Raw genomic sequence first — 15,028 nt, forward strand, 5'->3', positions numbered from 1 at the left:
GGGTGGAAGATTTACATGCATAAGTCCCTCACCCCAGCATGCATTATTAATTGCCACAAGCACACACATTTTTACTTGCAAGACTAAATTATCACTCACGAATGGCTAGTAGCAAGTGCACATCTTTCGTTCTATTCAATCTCATATATTTAACCCAGTTATTTCACAGAGATAATGATGGACTCCTCAACTAAACCAGGGAGGACCTGCCCTGTGAGATGTGGAAGTTGCTTCTGATAGACTTTGCTCAACTCTGTGTTCTACAAAAAAAAGTAAATCGGCTGACTTCCAACTGTTCACATCTTTTATCAGAATTTGGAAATTATGACTTCATTGATAACCTGGTAGTCTATCCTCTTTCCTTTGCGTCATTGTTGCTGTGGAGAACGGGTAATTATGTTCTTAAAAGCAGAATACATGACCTTCCATCTTCTCATGAGGATTCATAGCTCATAGATTGGTCACCAGTTCTTGTCATAAACGTGTGGGTTGCCAACATGAGAGTTTAAGTTGACTTTTTTCCACTGCATTTCATGTGTTTTGTTGTACCGCTCCATTTCTTCCATAATTGAGCATGTCTTGAAAGCAATGACTTGGTACCATTTTGAATTGGTGCTCTTAATTGGATACAAATCAAAGGGACTGCTTATTTGTAGCTGGGAAAATCACTGCAGATGTAAGCATTGTGCTTTTAAAATCCGGTTCATATTGGGTTCAGGGTTGGTTTAGGGGAAACAGTGATCATTTTGCAACAGGTGGAAACGTTGTTGCTTATCAGAAGAAAATCAAACCAGGTAAGCTATTCTTAATGTTATATTAGTCTGTTCTTTCTGCCTTCAGTAGTTCGCCTAACAATTTCTGCTTTATACTTCACAAGAAGTGCATTGGGTGATGGCCTAGAATGCAATGTCCCTGCGTCTGTCCGCTTGAAACCGCAGATGGGTCAAGGAGAGGGGGAGCGGGGAGCAATTCGGAAACAGATCTATGCTTTTACACTTACTTTTCACACAATCCCAGGAAATGGCAAAATATGCAAGGACCTTTTCGCTGCAAATAATGAAAAGCCCCCACCCCACCCTGATGGATATTTATTTACCTTCCCTTCAAATTACCCCTTTATTTTTCTGATTTGTAAATGGCCATTTGTGTTCTGTGTTTTGCCCTATGGCATTTTTATATTTTTTTGTTTTATTATGTAGGACAATAGCCTTTTCATTAGAAAGTACCTTTTAACAACGGGGGTTAAATCCCAACGCATTTTTTATGGATCCACACCATCTTAATACGGTCTTCCAGTTAGAAAGTTTGATTATACCATTCGAATGTGATGGAAAATTGACATTACGTATCATTTAGTCATTCAATAACATGTTAGAGTTGCATTGAAAATGTTATTGCCATCATTCAGTTTTAGTGAGTAGAGTTCCTTGAAAAGTTTCAATTGTGTTATTGTATAAAATCTGAATGGAGGCACACTATTTTTATTTCTACAAGAGATGGGAGTAGGTGATGATTCTTTTCCAAAGGTTTTTAAACAAAACTTCACTTTGTTTTTTGTATGGGAATGAAATGCATTGTTAGGCTTATGCCTCCTGCATAGGTCCACCTTGGTGCTTCCAAGGCATCCCGTTAGCTTGAACGAGACAGGAATCGAAAGGCGTATGACAAGAGCAGATTATTCAGGCAGCCCTAATACTTCTCAACCATTTGGCCTAAATAATTTGAATCAACAGTCCCAACAGGGGGCTTTCCATCAAGACTACCCCAGTCATGTGTGCTGTTCCTCAAACTATTAATGTAAAACCTTTTCACAATGTCCTTGACAAGATTGGCCTGGAACTGCACATGTATGATTATCATACGCAGTGATATCTAAAACTGTCATTTCCACTTATAATACCAACCTTTACCAAATCTTCTAAACAAACAAGATATGAAATTTGCTCCCAGAGCAGACTCTTTCGTGTCTGGATGAGTACTGCAACTGCCTGTAGGCATGTCTCTCAAACCTCTGCTGAACTTGAAAATGCCATACACATGCTAATCCCCAAACCTCATTCTAAAAACGACATTGATTACCTACTGACTAAAGAATTTGTTGAAAAATCCTTCTTAAGTGCCACAGAGCCCTATTCAATAAAGCAGTACTTTTGAATGAATTGGTTCCTCCCACGTACTCCTCATCTTTGATCTCTTCCATCCAGCGTCGGCTGCTTTGTAAACTTTTTTTTTCTTGACAAAGGGTGCCTTGCATTATCGACTCGATGCCCTTGACAGCCTCTGTCCGCTCTCGAGCATGACGTCACGGACTGTGTATGTATAGCATGCACTGTGCCTGTTACTACAGTTCAGTATTTCCGCTGCACTGTTCGCTTCGGTTCTTTGACTTGGTGCCAATGGTTGTTTTTCAAATGTCGACAAAAAATACAGGCATTAAGGGATGTGCAGATTGTTGGTCGAAGATGTCCATTACAGACCCACAACGCATCTGTTTCTGGTGCCTTGGAATCGAGCACAAGATAGAAGACTGCGGCTCCCATCAGTCCATGAGGGGAAAGGCGCTGAAGGAGAGTAAAGGAAATTGCAATGTCGGTAGGCCCCCTTCCAAGTCTCCATCGAGAACTCGTTCGAAAAGGAGATCTTCTGATGAAAAGAGCTCTAGGCATGAGTCGCCACCTCAGACGCGTGGTAAGAAGCAATCGCAGTTTAGGAGTAGATCCCATCATTCTTTGTCTTCGTTCTCCTGGAAGAAGGCCAAGAGGCATCATAGATCGAGCTCTTCGTCCTCCGACTCCTCACCCGATTGCAAGGTCGTTTGTCCAGGTAAGTCGGCTTCTAAAGCAGAGTGGGAGGATTTCTGCCCCTGTATGTTGAAAGTAAAGTGTTTGAGAAGGTGGCTTCTCCTGCCCCTTCGAGAGAGCCTGAAGAAAAACTTGGACCCTGTCGAGCCTCGTAAGGCTGCAAAGGTGTCATAAAATGTTTCCGCTTGCGTGCCCTGAGCCCGGGCCCAAAACCTTTGACCCCTCAAATACTCTGAACCTCGTGAGAAGGAGAGGCCTAGCCTTCATCCTTCTATTACCTCGATGCGTCTTGGGTCAGGTAATTCGCTGTCGAAGCCGTCGGCATCATTGACAGAACCATCTAAGGTTTACAAGCCTCAACCAAGATTTGATTTTAAGTCAGTCCTCAATTTCTGAGGAAGATGAGGCTTCCAAGCAGGACACCCCTCCTTTTGGTTTGGAATTTGGGACACCTGATGTTCTTGAATCCTTTATTTCAGAAGAGTAAAAGATGCAGAATCTAGTAGACTCATTGATGGATGCAAGTGGCCGTGACACCTCTCCTGGGGGGAAGAGTTTGCTAGTCTAGAGTCTTATAGGGCACTTATGAGTTATGAGTAGGGTAACAGAATATCTAGGTTGGGGAAGGCCTGCTCCAGATTCTGGGCAGGATGACCTAACTGATATTCTGGATAAGGGACCTCAAAAAGATCCCATCCTACCTTTTCATTTTTCATACTGCTCTGAAGAAAAGAGTAATGGCCAATTGGGAAGCCCCAGATACTAACCCTGAAGTTAGTAAGGATCTCACGAGGAAGCGTAAGCTGCCTTGTGTGGTTCCAGACTTTGTCTAAACATCCTTTCCCTGAAAGTTTGCTAGTCCAGCCTGCCACTTCATCATCTAGGGCTGCTGCATACCCAACTATACCACCCAACAGGGATGACAAAAGGTTTGACGCTAAGAGTGTTTCTGCCAGTATTATGGCTTTAAAATCTATCAACGCTACTTGTGCTTTGGCCTGGGTTTCCTTCACGCTATGGGATGTCACAGCTATGGCTGTGGAACATATCCCAGAAGGGGAAGAAAGGGATGGTTTCATAAAATTCATTGTAGATGGGAAGGAGGCCATGTGCGAGTCTCTTCAACTTTGGCTTGATTCAGCTGACGTCAGACGGGCAATGGCAGCTAGCGCTGTTTCACGCAGGTTCGCTTCGCTATGTAAATCTGGTTTTGCGCCTGACGTTATGGCGAGATTGTTAAACATGCCCATCGATGGCTCCTACATGTTTGGTAGCAAATCTAATGAGAGCTTAGAAAAGCTCCTATCATCAAAGACGGCAGCAAAGTTGCTTGGTGCAACAATTCGACCAGCCCCAGCAGTCCCACTCGGCGCCTCAATCACGAAGTGGCCAGTCCTTTCAATATTACACATCTTTCGGAAGGACGCAGGGGCAAGACACTCAAAGAGGCCACACAAGATTTCCTTGTGGTGGACGAGGTTGAGGTGGAAAAAAACTGAAACAGCTTCAGCCTCCTTACCTTGAGCTGGTGCCACAACAACACCAAAACCTCTGAGGCCTTGTTCCACAGGGCCGTAGTGGGGGGCAGACTAAGTCAACATTTAGAAAAATGGTGGGGCATTACTGCTGCTGCTTGGGCCTTGCAGACTGTAGCCCAAGGTTACTGCCTCCCGTTCTTGAGAAGGCTCCAGATTGACCACCAGGGAGCACCTCCCTCAAGGTTCCAGATCCACTCCTTCCGAAGAAGATTGCCATCCTGTTGGAAAAAGGTGCCATAGAGCCGGTGCTTGTGGCAGAAAGGAACCAAGGGTGGTACTCTCCGTATTCTTTTCATCCCAGAGAATGACGGAGGGTTGCGAACCATCTTGACATGAGATGCTTCAACAAGTTCCTCAGGAAGATTGCGTTCAAGTTGTCACTCTTTATCAGATCCTCCATGCCCCCCAGCCCCACGATTGGATGGTATCATTGGACCTTCAGGATGCTTACTTTCATGTGCTTATCCATCACAAGCACAGCAAGTACCTGAGTCTGCCAGTCACCTCTGTCCAAGGGCTTTCACCAAGTTAATGGCGGTAGTGGCAGCAAGTCTCAGGAGGTGGCAGATTCACATCTACCCCTTCCTGGATGATTGGCTGATCGGGGCAGGTTCCCCCCGAAAAGGTCCTAGAGCATCTCGGCATCACCTGCCACTCTCTCCACAAGCTGGGCTTCTTCCTCAATTTTAAGTGCCACATGGTACCTTCTCAAAAGCTTCAATTCATTGGATTGGTCCTGGATACTTCCTATGGGAAAACCTTGCTACCAGAGTTAAGGGCTCATCACACAGCAGATGGTCATGAAGTTTCAAAGTGCCTTACGTTGCTCGGCCTCATGGCATCCTGCATTTTGTTGGTGCCAGAGGGCCAGCTGATAATCGGGTCTCTTCTATGGGCCCTCGGATCCCAGTGTTTTCAATTCTCTGGCAGAATAACACGCCTACTTCAGGTCCTGATCAATGTCAAGCAGGATCTCCTGTGGTGGGTCAAGAGGAGAATGTGTTGAAGAGGGAACCCTTTGGCAGCCATGGCCAGAGATTACAGTAGTTACAGAAGCCTCCCTCATGGGTTGAGGAGGTCAGACTAGCGATCTGATGAGCGGTCATTGGTCTCCATTGAAGTCCAAACTACACATCAACTTCTTAGAGCTGAGGGCAATCAGACTAGCGTTGATGGCCTTTCTGCCCTCTGTACAGGGAAAGAATGTCCTGATGATGGATAACACGGTAGCCATGTATTACCTCAACAAAAGAGGAGATGTAGGGTCACTACCAATGTGCAGAGAGGCAATGCAGCTCTGATTTTGGGCACTAAAAGAAGTAATCCCCTGATCAGAAATTCACCTCGCCGGAGAGGAGAACACAGCGACGGACGCTCTGAGCAGGCAGAGCAGTCTCCCACAAGTGAGATCTAGCTCAGGAATCCTTCGAGTCCACCCTTTGGGGAACCCCTCAAGTGGATCTGTTCACGTACAGTGTCAACAGGACTTGTGATCTGTTATGCTCCAGGGAAATTCCTCCAAGAGGAGCTCTGAGAGACACATTTGTAGCAGACTGGGACTTTCCACTCCTGTATGCGTTTCCTCCAGTCCCCGTCATTTCTCACGTCATCAGGTGGTTGAGGAAGTTCCAGAAAACCAGGATCCGGATTGCTCCAGATAGGGGCAGGAGGATGTGTTGATGGACCTTCTGGACATGTCCATCTACCCTCCAATTAGTCTTTCCCAAAGAGAGGATCTTCTCTTGCAAGAAGAGGTCCCATTCTTCACCCAGAAATCGGTACCCTAAACCTTCACACCTAGTTTTTGAGAGGTTGAGCTACAGGAATTGGGACCTCCTGGAAGGTGTAATGGAGGTGTTGCTTTTGGCCAGAAGACCAGCAACATAGTATTTATACTGCTGCCATTGGAATATGTTTTGCAGCTGGTGCAGAGATCAGAATGTAGACACTTTCACCTGCAACACATCAGTGGTGCTGTCTCTTTTTTTTCTTTACTTCATTTGGCCCATCGGGGGCTACAGGTAGCAACTGCAGAGGGCTATCTGACATCGCTTTCTATTTTTAAGCGTTCGCCAGATCCCTATTGTGGTTCAGTTTCTAAGGGGACTGTTTTACATCCTGTTCCGTTCATTGTTTCTGGCTGGGAACTCAACCTTCTGTTAAAATTCCTCATGAGCGTTTTGTTTGAGCCCCTTCATTCGTGTCCTCAAGGCAGCTGACCCTCAAACTGTCTTCTTAATGGCCTTTACATCGTCTCGTAGCTTCAGTGGTTTACAGCCTCTATTTACCACCTTTTACAAAGAAATGGTTACGGTATTTTATTCATATTTATAACCCGCACATTCACCCAAAGGCATCCTGGTGCGGGGAAATTCACAGCAACACAACAGCACACTAGGGACTGGCAAAAGAGCAGATTTTTAGCGAAAATGCAGATAGTTGTCTGTCTCAGAGTTAGAGGGAGAAGATTACATAGCTTACTGGCAGCCAGCGAAAAGGATACACCGCCAATTCTTTGGAAGCAAAATCTGGGAATCCTGGCCAGTCAGTCACTGCTGGACCGAAGAGCCTGGCTGGGAACAGGTGTGAATTTGTCCCTCAGAAATCAGCCCCAGCCAGGTAGTATGACCTGTGGACAAGACATAGCGATTTAAAGACCATTCTTTGTTTCACTGGCAGTCAGTGCAAAGAACGAAGCACTGGGCTGATGTGAGAACCATAGGGAGTGGTGGCTGTGACTATCCGGGCAGCCAGGTTCTGAATTTTTTGAAGACAGTAAATTAAGCCAGAAGGAGTGGCCAAATAGAGGGCATTGCAATATTCTAGCCTGCTAGAAATAAGAGTCCATGACTGGAGGGCGAAGGGGAACGGGAAGAAAAGGCAAAACCTTCCAAAGAACCCTCAGTAAAAAGTGACCGATCTTACAGACAGTGCTGACCTGAGATACCATGCATAAAGAAGCAGATGGATAACCCAAAGATTTTTCACCACCGTCACCGGGTTAGTAAACTCGCACAGTGAGGATGGCCAGAAGGCCGAGGACCACGAACAGGATTCAGAAGAGGCGCCCACCAGCAGGACCTCTGTCTTGTCCCCATAGATTTTGAGTCAATTGGCGCTTATCCAATCTCCCACGGCCGCCAGGCAGTCAGAGATGAGATGACACCTGCCCTCGGTCCTGATCTAAACGGAACAGGATCTGAGTGTCATCTGCATATGAGTAACACCTGAAGACGTGAGAGTGGATGAATTTAACCAACGGCTGCACGTATATTTTAAATAACATCGAGGAGAAGGCGGAGCCATCAGGGATGCCACAAGAAAGGGAGGAAAGCATGGAAAGAAAAGGAGTTAAAGATACTGATTGGCCCCTGTGAGTCCGAAAAGAGGTAAACCACGCCAGGACAGGACCCAAGCTGCCGATGGAGGCCAGGCGGATAAGAGTATGGGTTGGTCAACGGTGTTGAAGGCCGCTGATGCAGTAAAATCAGGCCCTCCTCACACCTGACTAGGTTGGCCATATCATCCATCACCAATACTAAGACGCTCTCAGTGCCTCTCCCATGGCAGAAACCGGACTGAAAGGGGTCAAGCACATCAGAGGACTCAAGAAACCCATAAAGAATTGGAGATGCCAGCGTCTCGAAGTTTCATCAGGAAAGCAAAGAAAATAGGATGGAGGTAAGATAGAACAGAAGCATCCAATGACGTCTTCTTTAGCAGAGGGGCTACAATAGCCTGCTTAAGTTCTTTAGGAAACGATCCTGAGCTGCAAGAGAGGGTTACAGCCTGAGCCACTAAAGGAATAATCTCAGGCAAAAGATCCTTAAGAATGAACAAGGGGATAGCATTGGACTGAGCTGCAGATTTTAGGTGAGAAATAGCCTTCAACACATCCTCCTCAGTGAACCGGGGCTAGCTGGCTGGCTGTCTTCAACCGTCAGCCGCTGAACTAGGGCTAACCTGAGAGTGTTGAATATGAGCACGAATGTTATCAATTTTGGAGTGAAAAAACTAAGCAAGTGCATCAAAATGAGACTGAGAAGCAGGAACAGTCGGCAGAAAGAGTAGTTTCAGAATTTCATCTAGCACCAACAACTGTGCTTCCTTCCTTTTACCCACCACTGCAACCCTCCATGGAGGAGGAGAGACTTAATTGTCTTGATCCTAAGAGGGCCTTGAGTTTTTGCATCTATAGAATGGCAAAGCTTAGGCAAGACGACCAGCTTTTTATTGGTTATACTGGTTACAAGCTAGGTTTAGCTAGGTAACCAAGCAGTCCTTGTCCCGCTGGATTATCCTTTGCATATCAGAATGCTACAACCTATCGGGTAAAGACGTCCCGAATGGATTACAGACACACTCGACTAGGTAGGGGTTCCAATGCAGGATGTTTGTAATGCTGCACCTTGGTCCTCTTTTCATATGTTCGGAAAATACTATTGCCTGGACTCTGCATTGGGTCCCGAGGTGAGGTTTGGGAAGGCTGTATTACACAGCGTTGATGAAAGGTAAATTCTCTGTTCCCACCTCCAATAACCTATTACTTTGGGAGGCTATCAAAGATGAGGAATACGTGGGAGGACAAATCCCTTGAAGAAATAACTTACCCTTGGTAATGTTCTTTCGTCAATGTTCCTCCCACGTATTCCTCATCGCCCCTCCCATCCTGCACTTCAGGGGATTTTCCATGTGTTACACCCTCCTCTCCTTCAACGTTGGGTCATTCTTTGGCTCCGCAAAACTTCTGTGCTTTTGGGAGAGGAAAAACTATAACTGAAGTAACAGGAGCAGTGCACGCTCTATATATGTAGTCAATGATGTTATGCTTGAGAGCAGACGGAGGCCTTCGAGGGGCATAGAGTTGATTCATGGTGCCCTATGCTGTGGAAAAAAAGTTTCCGAAGCAGCTGACGCTGAATGGAAGATTTCAAAGATGAGGAATACGTGGGCGGAACATCCAGTTGAAAGAACATCACCTGGAGTAAGTCATTTGTTCTTTTTTTTGTTTTACAAATAAGGTTCAACAAACATACAAATTCCAGAAACCTCTAGAAAAGTACATCTGAAGGTCCACATAGTTCAAAGTCTTTATCATAAGAGGTAGACTTATTTCAATTTTTGACCTAAAAACCTCATACTAGACCACAGCCCAAAGCTAAAAAAAAATCGAAGTCACTGACACCCCAACCTATTGCTCACTCAGTCAGACTATGGACAAATGCCTGAGTACCCTAGGATAAAGAGGTTTTACAAAGGCCAGTAACCATCAGACTTTATAAATATTTGGGTTTGTATTGCACAAACTTAGCTAGGAACTAATATTGTGTATGTACCTTTAGGTGAACGGAGGTCAGTGGAAGAGGTTACAAGTCAAACTTTTGGCTGATGTTGTTCAAGGTTCACCACATTAAACATTAAGTGGTCCAGTCACATAGTTTAATGTCAAGACTGACAAAAGTTGGGTTTGAACTTGTGACCTGGATCTATCATGGCCTGTACGAGAAAGAAAATAAATCTAATTCTTCCAACTAATGTGTGTTCCAAGAAATATAGGAATATAGGTTCAAGAACATTGAATCTGAACATGCATCTATACTTTTAAGATAGTTGGATTGCGCTTTGATATAAAGTCATACAGTGATCAACACAAACCACACCCATCCCAAATGAGTCCTCACTTTGGAAAAAGAAATGGAGCCCCCCCTTTCTTGACCCTTTTCTTAAATGCAATGTGGAACTGTCTGTCTTTAGACTTGATCAACTACTGATGCATGATGGGGCTTCTTGCTTTGTAGGTTCTTTTAGCTATGGTGTCTGTCTGAGGGCAGAGCTTCTGTAAAGCAATGCCACACCCTAAGATTCATGTTTCAAGTCAATACTTCATTTTAGGAGATTACCTTCAAAATGTAATCTAACTACACAATGCATTTTCAGAGTGGTAAGTTTACATTTTGACATACAACTTCTGCATGTCCACCTTGAATTAAAATGTAGCTACTTGGTTTCAATCCAGGTGGCTCCGTTTGGGATAGTTCTGATATGTAAACCTCTGCTAGAAGGTATACCTCATGTACTTTTCAGATTGATTTCTGTCAGAGGATCATGGTTTCCTGCCCTCCAAATCCCTTTGTTCACATAAGGGCATAAAATAAGGTGATCAACCTTTTTTTCTTGAGCAAGTGTTAATATGGGAAACATCTACATTGAAACTCTGCACAGTTGTGACTTAATTATTATAAGCGTCCAGTTGTTAAAACCTGTAGTCACCCATTCCATCACAACCCAATGGCTACAGGTAGTGTTAGACAACATGTGCTCTTTGATATATCCAGATCTGCAATAGCTACTGGAAGATATCCAATGAAAGCAATGATTAAATGACATAACAGAGATAGTTACAAAGTGAAACATCACTAGGCTTGGCAACCTAATGATGAGCATCAAAATGTACAACTTCAAAATGGAAGCTTGCTGCTACGATAAAAACATCTAGTGGTGACCTGGTGTTTGATTTAAAGGGGCACTTTAAAGACAAACACCAGCACCTTCAAAATACTCCACTCACATGAGTAACCACTGCCGCTACATGCAAGTTCATGTAATCTGACCAAATTAGGACATTTTACTCTGTAGGGACTACTGTACTAATCTGAAGTCCCCTTTCCTCCATAATTGGGTAGAAACCTGAGAACTTGAGGAAGTGGAGCCTACGCTCATGTAAACAGTTTGTCCCAAGAGATCAACAAGGTGTCCTGCAGCAACCCACTCATCTCTGCCCCCTTCCAGGATGCATAGAAGAAACACTTGCTGTTCCTCTGCATCACAGAGAGATCCACCGCAGGGGGTTCCCCAGCTGGAGAAAATCTCTGAAAGGACCTGCTTCTGTAACTCTTACTTTTGATTGGCATGGGACATCCTGATCACTGTGTGCCTGATTGTTGTCTGTCCCTACCAAGTAAGCTCCCTGTAAGGTAATGTTGTTCCAGAGGGTCCCCTACCAAATCTGCCAGATCATTTTCACAGACCTGGTTCCCCCTGCTTGTTTATATAAAACATGGTTGCAATGTTGTCCATGAGAAAAAGCACCCTATAGTCCCTCACCAATGGCATGAATGATTTAAGAGCAAGTAAAACTACTTCAGCTCTAGGACATTTGTGCTCCACTGACTTCTCTTGCGGCCACGTGTTGTGGAATCTGAGATCGCCAGTGTGCCTCTACCGCCAACCGGAAGGAGAATAATTTGTGGTCATTGTAAGTTGCAAGGAGGATCCTGAAAGGGCACTACCTTCCAGGATCCTCCTTGCAACCTCCATGTTCAACCGCCAGTAAAGAACCTATCGGAATCATGCAGGGATGAGGAACAATTTGGATTGCTGATGCCATCAAGTCGCCAATGAAGTTGCATGCAGTGCAAGTCTGGCCATGTGCCCAACTAGGACACAGTCAACAATGAGCACCAACAGAAACTGGATCCACCAGGCTGACATCTGAGAATGGGGCAAGATCGCAGTCGTTTTCAGGACATCCCTAAATGTTTTCCATTTTAAATGGTCTGCCTACAGCCAAATCCTATAGGAATGAATTCCAGTTTCTGCATAAGACCCAGGGCAGGCTTTTTGGCATGGATAGATGGGTCTATAGAGAACATGAAGTCTAATAGGAGCGGCAGGGTGGGTGCTGTGTAGACTAATGATGCTGCCTGACTATCTAGTGGACCCGTCTGCCAAAGGGATGCGGCCAACACACCCGTGAGCTTAGTAAAGATGCTGTGCCAACTGAGGCAGACCGGCAGAACTATGTGCTGAAAGTGGTCTCCTCCAATTCACAAACAGAGGTGACATTGGTGAGGAGCCCAAATCAGTAGATGCAAATAGCCATATTGCAGGTCCATGGCTACGAGCCAGTAGCTCGAATGGATGGAAATTTGTATGAGAGCTAGGGTTATCTTGAACTTTTCTTGGTGTAGGAAAAGATTAGAGGAGAGGTCCTGATCCATCTGCATGCCCCCCTTGGCGTTCTTCGGAATGATAAAGATCTGAGTAAAAGCCTGACCCTCACCCCCTTTCTAAAATTGGGACCCTAGAGGTTGAATTCATTAGCAACAGTTTCTGGAGCTCCTGCACAAGGTGTGAAGCCATTTTGAGAAAGAGGTGGGTGAATAGGAATAAGGAGTAGGCAATAGCCTCTGCTAACTACTGTCCAGACCCTAGAGTCCTAATTCAGTTCTTCAGGTTAGGAATTATGCCCCCAATGGGGAACTGTGAACCTGAATCTTGACCTCACTTAGTCTGTTTTAGGACCTGAGGACAAGGACTGAGAGAAGAAACCCATAGGAGAGGGGCGTGGCTGCTTTTTACACAAATCACTTGGCGATCTGTCCAGGGGATTGCATCGATCATGGACACCCCCGACCCCCCAAACCCTCCCCAAACATTTTAGAGGAAAAGGATGACCTCTGCAGACATGAGATACTTGGGTTTGATGGAGTCTTGGTGAGTGAAGCAAGAGACTTTGCCGTTTTGGTACTGGTTTTCTTTTTATTAAGCTCCTCAGCAAAGTCCAGACTGAAGAACTCCACCCAATTAAACGGCATATTAGGATATGTTGCAGAACATCTGGCTGTAATGTATCCTTCAAGAGTGCCTGTCTGCAAAAAAATCTTCTCCTATTGCCATGCCTCACGCATTGGTATCGAAGTGGTGGCAAGCCGCCTTCATTAGATCCTGCGGCACCTGGCACGCCTCAGCCGAAGCAGAATGGAAACCCACCTGAAGGACAGAAAGGCCACATAATCCCCAAGCTCCCTTCCAAATTTTAGATTGACAGCCAATATTAGTGCTTCAGCATTTTTCTACCTGAAATTTAGTGTTGCTTTTCGATGAATCATCTTGGCAGCGATGTCCAGGATATGGTCCTCTGCCTTCTCAAGCCCTTCCGGGGAATGGAGTGCATGCCTGACCTTTACCAAAAAGGGTTGCAGCCACCACTATGGTGGAATTTGTCAGGAGATGCTCCACCAGAGTTTTTCATTTGGTAGGGACCAGTACCCAAAGTCCTTTCTTTTTGCCACAGAAAGTACCGAATCTGGCTTTTGTCTGCTTCCCCCAACCAGATGATTTTGCAAGTCAATGCCCGACCAATCCATTGATTTAACAAGAGGACCCCTTGGTCCAACTGAGACCTTTCGGGAACTGGAACTTTCGTAATCCATAAGGATTTGCACGATGCAATGAAAAGCATTTTCTGATATCGGGGCCTCATCCGTACCCTATAGTACTGTCATGGTCACCTGGGGATCACCTGGTATTCCAGGTGGGAGCAGTGGACGCAGAGGCGGAGGAGCTTTGGACAGATGGGGTGGAGAGTGCTGCAGTGGAGGCGTCCCATAGTCTGCTGTGGGAGGACCAAAGAGCAGAGCAGAAACCGTCAAGAGCGCTTGTAGAGGCACCTTTTGGAGACAGAACCTGTGGGACCCCTGGTTGAACAGCAGGAAGAAGCGGCGCCTTTTGCATGAGCCCATTCTTCAATGGGTACGCAGTGCAGGAGGTCCTCAAACGTGCCAAAAAACCTGTCCTCCCTTGAATGATCCTGGGGCCCAAGTACTGTGTGGTAACAACACAGGTGGAGCCCAACAGCTCCTCAGATTGGTGACTGCTCCATGTAGGGAGGAAAAGGAAGAAACCTGGTAAAAGGAGAACCACAACCGGGAAGGACTTTCTTGGTACACGCCCCTGCAGGGACCAAGTACTCTCTGGACTGGAGTCTGGCAACAGAGCCCAAAAGGGGCCCTGCGTACAAGCACCGGAATCCACCTCCTCAGAGGCCTTGAAGTATATCCCGGTAGCGCAGCGGTTAGGAGCGGCATTTCCCATAGGGACCCTCCAAACCAGGTTAATACCCCCTATAGGGAAGTTCTAAAGACCCGCTCGGCCACCCAGCACCATACCTGACTTTCTGATGCATACCGTGGTGATAAGCGGTTATCGGACCTGAACTTTAGGCAGTGGGAGCAGAAGAGGTTAATGAATCAGAAGTTCAGAATTGTGGATTGGGGGTGAGAGAAGCAGAGAGTCACAAAGCTCAGTCTGAGAATGTTGAGCTCTGTGTGAGACATGTACTTACCACAAACCCCAAGTTATCTGGGCTCGTAATTGTCGTCTTTCTTGTATGTGGCTAGACGTCTGTTCATCTTTCTGCAAAGTATTGTTTGGGAGGCTGCTAGTCAAAGCACTCTGTGCTGCCACTAGACAGCTGTCAACTGGGCAATTGTTGGATGTCTTGTGCATCATTTACGTTAATGTTCATTGAAGCTTAGCTTTTACATGTATGTACATATATTAATTATAAATGATTGTGTATGTTTATAAAGGCTCACATCAAGCGGTGCTCTACCTGGGTATCTGTTTTCATTGTCTTGTTTCCATGCTGGTTTGTCTTGTTTGTTTTGTCTCTTCTCTGTGTTATCAACACGGTTGTAGAGGTTCTCAGGCCATGGATATGATGCCTTATGGAAAACATTAAACCTCTTGCATGTGCCCTGTGGTGCTCTGCTTACCCATGAACTGTTCTTCTCCACAACTAAACCCTGGCCATTTTGTAGCCGTGCCACCTTCCTGATCTTCTTGCCACCACCTCAATTTCATTTATCTTCTGTATGTTTCTCTTCTAACAGCATTTTCTTCATC

General features: G+C 45.5%; 1 protein-coding gene across 7 annotated transcripts in view; it reads left to right on the forward strand.

Annotated features, from left to right (window-relative positions):
* The window catches only part of HSPG2 (heparan sulfate proteoglycan 2), a 1,237,996-nt gene that overhangs the window by 564,175 nt on the left and 658,793 nt on the right, over window positions 1-15,028 (forward strand). The window lies entirely within an intron of this gene.

This window comes from Ambystoma mexicanum, chromosome 8 (assembly GCF_040938575.1).
Source record: "Ambystoma mexicanum isolate Mex_15411 chromosome 8, UKY_AmexF1_1, whole genome shotgun sequence".
NCBI lineage: Eukaryota > Metazoa > Chordata > Amphibia > Caudata > Ambystomatidae > Ambystoma > Ambystoma mexicanum.